We start from the raw sequence: 9,765 nt of genomic DNA, 5'->3' as shown, positions 1-9,765 counted from the left end.
AATTCCAGAAAATGTACCCTAGTTTGTAGACGCTATAACTTTTGCGCAAACCAATAAATATACGCTTATTGACATTTTTTTTACCAAAGACATGTGGCCGAATACATTTTGGCCTAAATGTATGACTAAAATTGAGTTTATTGGATTTTTTTATAACAAAAAGTAGAAAATATCATTTTTTTTCAAAATTTTCGGTCTTTTTCCGTTTATAGCGCAAAAAATAAAAATGGCAGAGGTGATCAAATACCATCAAAAGAAAGCTCTATTTGTAGGAAGAAAAGGACACAAATTTAGTTTGGGTACAGCATTGCATGACCGCGCAATTAGCAGTTAAAGCGACGCAGTGCCAAATTGTAAAAAGTGCTCTGGTCAGGAAGGGGGTAAATCCTTCCGGGGCTGAAGTGGTTAACAGCCAAAACAGAAGACTGAAATAGGTGGAGAGCAGGTTTCACAGAAGAGACACTGACATACTGCTCTCCTGAAAGAGCATCTGTGAAGTCTGCCAGTGGGGTGAGAGTCTTGTACACAGCCTCCAAGACCTCTAGCATACCTCCCAACTTTTGAACTTCAGAATGAGGGACACTTTAGGGAGGAAGCGACCGACAGCGCACAACGTGCACTGAGGCAAAAGTGGGTGTGGTCAAACTCTTAACAGTGGGAGGGGTTTAATGGGTGTGGTTAAACAAAACCCAGGTTTCCTTGTACCTCTAAAATATGCATTGATTGCTGTGCCACGAGATAGAGTCTCACGGACACATGCAAACCCCAGTACTATTATTTAAATAGCAAGACAGACAGATGGCAGGAGAGTGCAGGGATGGTGTCAGCAATGGAGGCGCTCAGCTGTAGTACTTACCTTCCACTTTGATCTGAATGGACGATGACAGGTTCTCTTTACTGCCAGACACCCCTAGGTGACTAAACCTCCTCTCAGATCTCCTGTAGGGGGCCCCGGAGCCCACACACTGGACAGATCCAATTTGCAGAGAGATATAATATCTGCAATGAGAGATCTCACCAATACATACAGAGAGCTGAGGGGGAGACCAGCCTGACACATCATTTCCCCCCACCAGCACAGTGAGTAGATGGAACCTCACATAGCATGTAATACCCAGGAAGTGATATCCTCAGCACTGCACATAGTGATAGCACAATCACAAACATCAAGGCTGCAGACACACAAACCTGCTCAGAAAGCAGCTGACATGCTGGGACCTGTATTCCCTCCTGTGAATGGCTCAGATACCCCACCAACCAATCAGAGTTTAGCCTCCTCTCACCTCACATTCACCTCCAGTGTTCTCCCTGTGCATAGTACTAACAGAAGCTGCTCATGCTGGAAAGGACCTAGGGGGAGGGGCTTAGATAAAATGTGCTAGAGGGGAGGGGCCGCTGTGTTCTGTCTAAGCGATGAATGGGGAAGTGTAGTGTGTGGATGTGATAAGGAGGGGGAGGAGCACTCCATGTTATGATGTACAATGGGAGCCGCTCTTTCATTACACTGGTTATTTGAGAGAGGGGGCGGGTCTGAGTTGCAGTCCCGCCCATACCTGACATCACATCTTGGATCTGACAGGTGAAGTCTGTCATCGGAACTGCACACTGCACATCCAGCTGGTTTCCCAATCCCTGGCTGTTTACACTGCTGCAGGTCCTATCTAGCCACAAGTTGATATACAACATAAGCAACATAATTATGCGATTATGCGGGACAAACAACCCTTACAGCGGGATAGCGGGACAAACATCTGCATGCGGGAAAGTCCCGCCCAATCCGGGACAGTTGGGAGGTATGCCTCTAGGTCTTGCCATGTTGGCAAGAGGTGCCTAGCCTTGTGGTCAGAAGAGAGGACATGGGTAATGGCAGCTTGCTGCTCAAGTATCCTCCTCACCATAGCCTGCCTAGATCCCCACCTTGTTGGGCACTCTGTCTTGAGCTTGTAGTCTGGTAAACAGAGTTGTTTTTGTGCCTCAGAAAGCTCCCTCTTCCTCCTCAAACTGTAGCTGAAACATCCGACAAGCTTTTTGCACAAACCCATTGCACGCTCAATTCGTGGGTCCTTCATTGCATTCTCTATTGCGAGATGAAGCCTATGGCCAAAACACTGCAGGCGTGTCCAGTGATTTATGGATATGGCCTTTACAATGTTGCTTCCGTTGTCTGTAGTGATGCACACAAGATTTTTCTCCTCCAATTTCCAGTTTATGAGAGCATCCTTTAATCCCTGTGCCAAAGCTTCGCCAGTGTGGTCCTCAGGGAAAAAAACAGTTTGTAGGCACCGACTGTTCATCTGAAAATCATCATTAATGAAATGGATCGTTAAGCTCATGTATGGTTCCATTGCTCTGCTGGACCATAAATCTGAAGTTGCTGCAAAATTTAGTACATCTCGCAATTCTGTTTCAACTGTTTCACGACATTTGAAATACAGAACAGGGATTGCAACATGTGAAAAATAATTATGAGAGGGCACTTGATAGCGCTTATCAAGGGTTTGAATTAGTTTTTTAAAGCCCTCTTTTTCAACAGTGGTCACCGGAGCCATGTCTTTAGCCAGGTGAAATGTGATTGCTTCTGTTATTTCTTTGCGCCTGAGAGAGGTTGTTGGGTACGGTGTTGTATTAAATAATGTTACTTCAGACGTATGCTTCTCAGTTCTCTCCTGTGACTAATGCCGCGTACACACGGTCGGACTTTCCGGCATACTTGGTCCGGCGGACCAGAGTGTGCCGGACAATCCGCCCGTGTGTGGGCGGCGGCGGACTTTTCCGGCGGACTTCTTCCCAAAAGCCCGCCGGACCTAGATTTCAAACATGTTTGAAATCTTTCCGTCGGACTCAGTTTCGGGCGGAAAGTCCGCTCGTGTGTGTGCTGGTCCGACGGAAAGCCCGCTCGTGTGTAGGCTGGTCCGACAGACCAAATACGACACGAGGGGATGGTATTGCATCTCGCGCTCGCTGCAATAGGAAAAACAAATCTTCCTATTGCGGCGAGCGCGGGGCATACCAGGCCCTTAGGTCTGGTATGGATTATAAAGGGGAACCCCGCTACGCCGAAAAAACGGCGTGGGGTCCCCCCTAAAATCCATACCAGACCCCGATCCGAGCACGCAGCCTGGCCGGTCAGGAAAGGGGGTGGGGACGAGCGAGCGCCCCCCCCCCCCTCCTGAACCGTACCAGGCCGCATGCCCTCAACATGGGGGGTGGGTGCTTTGGGGGAGGGGGGCGCCCTGCGCCCCCCCCCCCCCAAAGCACCTTGTCCCCATGTTGATGAGGACAAGGGCCTCTTCCCGACAACCCTGGCCGTTGGTTGTCGGGGTCTGCGGGCGGGGGCTTATCGGAATCTGGGAGCCCCCTTTAATAAGGGGGCCCCCAGATCCCGGCCCCCCACCCTATGTAAATGAGTATGGGGTACATGGTACCCCTACCCATTTACCTAGGAAAAAAGTGTAAGTAATAAAACACACCACACAGGTTTTTAAAATATTTTATTAAACAGCTCCGGGGGGGGGGGTCTTCTTCCGGCTTCGGGGGTCCCTCCGCTTCATCTTCTCCCGGCGTCCGGTTGGTTCTTCTCCGCTCTCCGGCCTCTTCTCCCGGTGTCGCAGGTCTTCGGCCGGCCCCTCCGCTCTCTTCATGTAGCTCTATTGCGAGCGGAGGTCCGGACTTCTGGGCTTCTTGGCTTCTTGGCTTCTCTTCTCTTCCCCCAGATGTTGACACGACGCTCTCTCCGGCTGGACTGGTCTCTGAGGGCTGCGTTGTGACTTATATAGGCGGAGACCCCGCCCCCATATGATGTCACAGTCCCTGGGCATGCTGGGACTGTGACGTTTTAGGGGGCGTGGTCGGGGGGCGTGGTCGACCACGCCCCCTAAAACGTCACAGTCCCAGCATGCCCAAGGACTGTGACATCATATGGGGGCGGGGTCTCCGCCTATATAAGTCACAACGCAGCCCTCAGAGACCAGTCCAGCCGGAGAGAGCGTCGTGTCAACATCTGGGGGAAGAGAAGAGAAGCCAAGAAGCCAAGAAGCCAAGAAGCCCAGAAGTCCGGACCTCCGCTCGCAATAGAGCTACATGAAGAGAGCGGAGGGGCCGGCCGAAGACCTGCGACACCGGGAGAAGAGGCCGGAGAGCGGAGAAGAACCAACCGGACGCCGGGAGAAGATGAAGCGGAGGGACCCCCGAAGCCGGAAGAAGACCCCCCCCCCCCGGAGCTGTTTAATAAAATATTTTAAAAACCTGTGTGGTGTGTTTTATTACTTACACTTTTTTCCTAGGTAAATGGGTAGGGGTACCATGTACCCCATACTCATTTACATAGGGTGGGGGGCCGGGATCTGGGGGCCCCCTTATTAAAGGGGGCTCCCAGATTCCGATAAGCCCCCGCCCGCAGACCCCGACAACCAACGGCCAGGGTTGTCGGGTAGAGGCCCTTGTCCTCATCAACATGGGGACAAGGTGCTTTGGGGGGGGGGGCGCAGGGCGCCCCCCTCCCCCAAAGCACCCACCCCCCATGTTGAGGGCATGCGGCCTGGTACGGTTCAGGAGGGGGGGGGCGCTCGCTCGTCCCCACCCCCTTTCCTGACCGGCCAGGCTGCGTGCTCGGATCGGGGTCTGGTATGGATTTTAGGGGGGACCCCACGCCGTTTTTTCGGCGTAGCGGGGTTCCCCTTTATAATCCATACCAGACCTAAGGGCCTGGTATGCCCCGCGACGGGGCTCGCAAGGTGTCAATCTAGCCGATAAAAGCGGCAAGATTGACATCCTTTTCTAGTCCCGTCGCACCTGAGTCACGTTCAAAATGAACGGACTTGTCCGTGTGTGGGCAAGTCCGTTCATTCTGAAAGTCCGCCGGAACTCCGGCGAAAGTCCGTCGGAAAGACGGGCGGACTTAGCCCGCCGGAAAATCCCGGCGTGTGTGGGCAAGTCCGTTCGTTTTAAAGTCCGGCGCACCTGGCGGACAAAGTCCGTCGGAAAGTGTGCCGGACCAAGTAGGATAGAAAGTCCGCTCGTGTGTACGCGGCATAAGTGTCCTTGAAAAGATATGTCTGAACTTCAATTAGAAAATCTAAGAAATACAACCACCAGGCACTGCAGGCAGGCAACAGTGATTGTGCTGATACAGAGTGACTGTGTATATTCTCCAATCGCTAAGGTGCTACTGCAGCTGTCTTTTTCTCTTAATATTCAACTGGATGTGGTGGACTGGACACATGTTGTTGTATGTACCTATAGAGAAAACAAAACGAGAGCGCACACTGTCATCCACCTTTTAAAAACACTTGCAGCTAAAGCACTCACTGACATTTAAGGCTAGGTTCACACTGCTGCGAATTTTATTGCGAATTTGAGCCGCTGCGATCGCTCAAATTCGCAAGTCATTTTAATAACATTGTTTTCCATGAGTGCTGTTCACATCAATGCGTTGCGAATTTAACCTGCGTAAAAAAAGGGTCCTGTCCGAGTTTGATCCGTGTGCAATGCGAATTCAGCTCCATAGATTGCAAAATTTGCAGTAGAATCGCAAGAACACACAAAGAATTCGCAATGCAAATTTGCAACGCAATCGGATCAAAATCGCGCTAAATTCGCACTGCAGCAGTGTGAACCTAGCCTGAAAGGCAACGAATCAAACAGTTTTTTTTTTTTTAAGTCACACAATAAACCTGGACTAGGTAACAACACAATTAACCCCTGCCCTTGATCGCCTCCTAGTACTCTTTCCCCTATTTTGTAGACGCTATAACTTTTGCGCAAACCAATCAAGATACGCTTATTGCAATTTTTATTACCAAAAATATGTAGAAGAATACATATGTAGAGGAAAAAAATTTAGCTTTTTTTAAAAAAAAATTATAGCAAAAAGTACAAAATATTGTTTTTGTCAAAATTGTTTTTTATTTTTTGCACTATAAAAAAAAACGCAGAGATGATCAAATAACACCAAAAGAAAGTTCTATTTGTGGGAAAAAAAGGATGTCAATTTTGTTTGGGTACAACCGTCGCACAACTGAACAACTGTCAGTTAAAGCGACGCAGTGCCGTATCGCAAAACGTGGCCTGGTCATGGAGCAGCCAAATCTTCCGGGGCTGAAGTGGTTAATTAGGGGCAGACCTGTACTAGTACTTTACTGTATTTCACTTTGAAAAAATAGACCTGAAACAGGTGTATCACAGTATGCTTAGATAATGTGGCCCAAGCAACTTTTGATGTTTTCCTGCAACCTTATAATGGTGCAGGAAGTTTTATTATTTGCCCACATTATGTGTACTCAGATTATCTTGGATAATTACAATGTCAGCATAGACTACAGTTATTTAAAATTGCAGGGAGAGAGGAAAACAGTATGATCAAGGATTGTAGTTAGACGTTTTGTTACCCAGAGAAAAAAATAAATTAAAATGGCACCATTACCTTGGGTTAAAGCGTGCGACTCAGACAATGTAGCCCAGTCTCTTCAAATGGCTATAAACCTGCAGAACAAACCATGCACAGACATGAAGTGAAAGCTGGGTCAATAATGATGCAATTGTTCTGTAAATGACTAGAATGAGAAGAAGTACTTTTAAAGAATGAGATCAAGTTTGTACCTGGTATATGGCAAGGCGATTGAAGCAGCTGAAACTGAAAAGTTTCTCATAGGCAGACTGCGCACAGCCAGTCACTGCAGTCAGTGTTTGCCGGCGCTCTCGAGTAAGCGTGGTTCCGCCCATGCACAGGCGCACTCTCTGCTCTGCTGACTGACGTCAGTTCCGATATCGGTGCCATCAGCGCCATATGCGTTCCATGCTGGTTCCTGACGGCGGTTCCCGGCTGCTTCTCCTCCGATCAGCCTGTTCAGGCTTACAGGCTATATTAAAAAAATCAAGATAATCCAGACTGTAGATCGCGGGGCGGGGGTTGAATCGAAATCGCGATTCTATGTACGATTAATCGTGCAGCTCTAGTGCATTACAAAGGCCTCTTTCACATGAGGGATCCGTATGTTCGTTTTTCATCCTTCCGTTTTCGGATGAAAAACGGACATACGTGTATCCCTATAGAGCGCCGGATGTCAGCGGTGACATGTCCGCTGACATCCGACCCGCTTCGATCCGAAAAGTGTAACGGAGGAAAAACCTACTTTTCCATCCGTTTTCGGATCGGATCGGGTGACGACGGACACTACGGTCCGTCATCATCCGATCCCCCATAGGGGAGAGCGGCGCTCTGACAGGTCCGTAGCTGCACAGTGTGCAGCGATGGACCTGTCATCTTTCTGCTCAGCGGGGATCGGCGGAGCGATCCCTGCTGAGCAAGCGGGTGTTCACAAAGTACCCCATGATTAGTGGGTCCTACACTATCCATAGATTGGGAGATCCTGCTTCTCTGAACCATGAGAGCAATGGTTAGTGGGTCCTACACTATCCATGGGTACTTTGTCGCAGTAAGTGGGCTTAGCACCATATAGCAATATGGTGTGACCAAATCCCCATATTTTTTGATAATATTTTTTGAAAATGTTTAGGTGTTTTTAAACTAGCCTTGCTGGAGGTAAATGTCTTTTTTGCATGTGTGCGCTGTAATATTTTGCTCTGCTGTATGGTCTTATGGCTGCACCAGCTTTAATGCATCTTTTAGGGTGTGCCCCCCAAATATCTTGTTTGTCTATTGTATGGATTCTGACCAAATCCTTTTGGGTGAGGAGCACCCCACTCCCTCAATAAGTACCTCTCATTAGTGTCCACTTGTGTCATAGGTGGAGACCTCAAAGTTCTCCCATATAGAAGAGTGTATTGCTCTCATGGTAAAGAGAAGCAGAATCTCCCAATTTATGGATAGTGTAGGACCCACTAATCATGGGGTACTTTGTCGCAGTAAGTGGGCTTAGCACCATATAGCAATCTGGTGTGACCAAATCCCCATATTTTTTGATAATATATTTTGAAAATGTCTAGGTTTTTAAACTAGCCTTGCTGGAGGTAAATGTCTTTTTTGCATGTGTGTGTTGTAATATTTTGCTCTCAAAATAACTCAACACACAGCTATTAATGTGTAAACCGTTGTCAACAAAAGTGAGCACACCCCTAAGTGAAAATGTCCAAATTGAGCCCAAAGTGTTAATATTTTGTGTGGCCATCATTATTTTCCTGCAGTGCCTTAACCCTCTTGGGCATGGAGTTCACCAGAGTTTCACAGGTTGCCACTGGAGTCCTCTTCCACTCATCCATGGCGACATCACGGAGCTGGTGGATGTTAGAGACCATGCACTCCTCCACCTTCCGTTTAAGGATGCCCCACAGATGCTCAATAGGGTTTAGGTCTGGAGACAATAGGGTTTAGGTCTGGAGACATGCTTGACCAGTCCATCACCTTTACCCTCAGCTTCTTTAGCAAGGCAGTGGTCATCTTGGAGGTGTGTTTGGGTCGTTATCATGTTGGAATACTGCCCTGCAGCCCAGGCTCTGAAGGGAGGGGTTCATGCTCTGCTTCAGTATGTCACAGTACATGTTGACATTCATGGTTCCCTCAATTAACTGTAGCTCCCCAGTGCCCGCAGCACTCATGCGGCCCCAGACCATGACACTCTCACCACCATGCTTGACTGTAGGCAAGACACACTTATCTTTGTACTCCTCACCTAGTTGCCGCCACTCACGATTGACACCATCTGAACCAAATAAGTTTATCTTGGTCTCATCAGACCACAGGACATGGTTCCAGTAATGAAAAATAACTGTGGGCTTTCTTGTGCATTATCTTTAGAAGAGGCTTCCTTCTGGGACAACAGACATGCAGACCAATTTGATGCAGTGTGCGGTCCGAGCACTGACAGGCTGACCCCCACCCCTTCAACCTCTGCACCAATGCCGGCAGCACTCATATGTCTATTTACCAAAGACAACCTCTGGATATGACGCTAAGCACATGCACTCAACTTCTTTGGTCGACCGTGGCGGGGCCTGTTTTGAGTGTAACCTGTCCTGTTAAACTGCTATATTGCCTTGGCCAACATGCTGCAGCTCAGTTTCAGGGCCTTGGCAATCTTGGTATAGTCTAGGCCATCTTTATGTAGAGCAACAATTCTTTTTTTCAGATCCTCAGAGCGTTCTTTGCCATGAGGTGCCATGTTGAACTTCCAGTGACCAGTATGACAGAGTGAGAGCGATAACACCAAATTTAACACACCTGCTCTACATTCACACCTGAGACCTTGCAACACTAACGAGTCACATGACACAGGGGAGGGAAAATGGCTAATTGGGCCCAATTTGGACATTTTCACTTAAGGGTGTACTCACTTTTGTTGCCAGCAGTTTAGACATTAATGGCTGTGTGTTGAGTTATTTTGAGGGGACAGCAAATTTACACTGTTATACAAGCTGCACACTCACTACTTTACATTGTAGCAAAGCGTAATTTCTTCAGTGTTGTCACATGAAAAGATATAATAAAATATTTACAAAAATGTGAGGGGTGTACTCTCTTTTGTGAGATATGTATGGTAGAGCTGCACGATTAATCGTTAAGAATCAAGATCGCTATATTTTTTTACCCTCGCGATCTTACCAAAGCATTTTCCCGATTCTTTCTATGCAGAGAATTTTCTGCTCAAGCCGACAGCTGTAAAAAAAAAAAACAGGCAGTCTGCCAAGTATCACAATTCCCCAACCCTAAGCTAACTATAAACATTGTAATGTATCTGAAAATGAGGGAAGTTTAACCACTTAAAGACTAAACCTTTTTCTGACACTTGTTGGTTTCAAGTTTATATCATT

General features: G+C 47.8%; 1 long non-coding RNA gene across 1 annotated transcript; it reads right to left on the bottom strand.

Annotated features, from left to right (window-relative positions):
- Nucleotides 1-5,037: 5,037 nt before the first annotated feature.
- LOC141132713 (uncharacterized) lies at nt 5,038-9,623 on the bottom strand. The gene is made up of 4 exons (XR_012242958.1): nt 9,557-9,623; nt 6,598-6,857; nt 6,422-6,480; nt 5,038-5,235 (listed from the first exon to the last, which is right to left on the bottom strand). It is a non-coding gene; the product is annotated as an uncharacterized lncRNA (long non-coding RNA).
- Between the last annotated feature and the right edge of the window lie 142 nt (nt 9,624-9,765).

Source organism: Aquarana catesbeiana, linkage group LG03 (genome assembly GCF_042186555.1).
Source record: "Aquarana catesbeiana isolate 2022-GZ linkage group LG03, ASM4218655v1, whole genome shotgun sequence".
Classification (NCBI taxonomy): domain Eukaryota; kingdom Metazoa; phylum Chordata; class Amphibia; order Anura; family Ranidae; genus Aquarana; species Aquarana catesbeiana.
The sequence above is the reverse complement of the archived record's forward strand: the minus strand, read 5'-3'. Positions and strand labels throughout refer to the sequence as shown.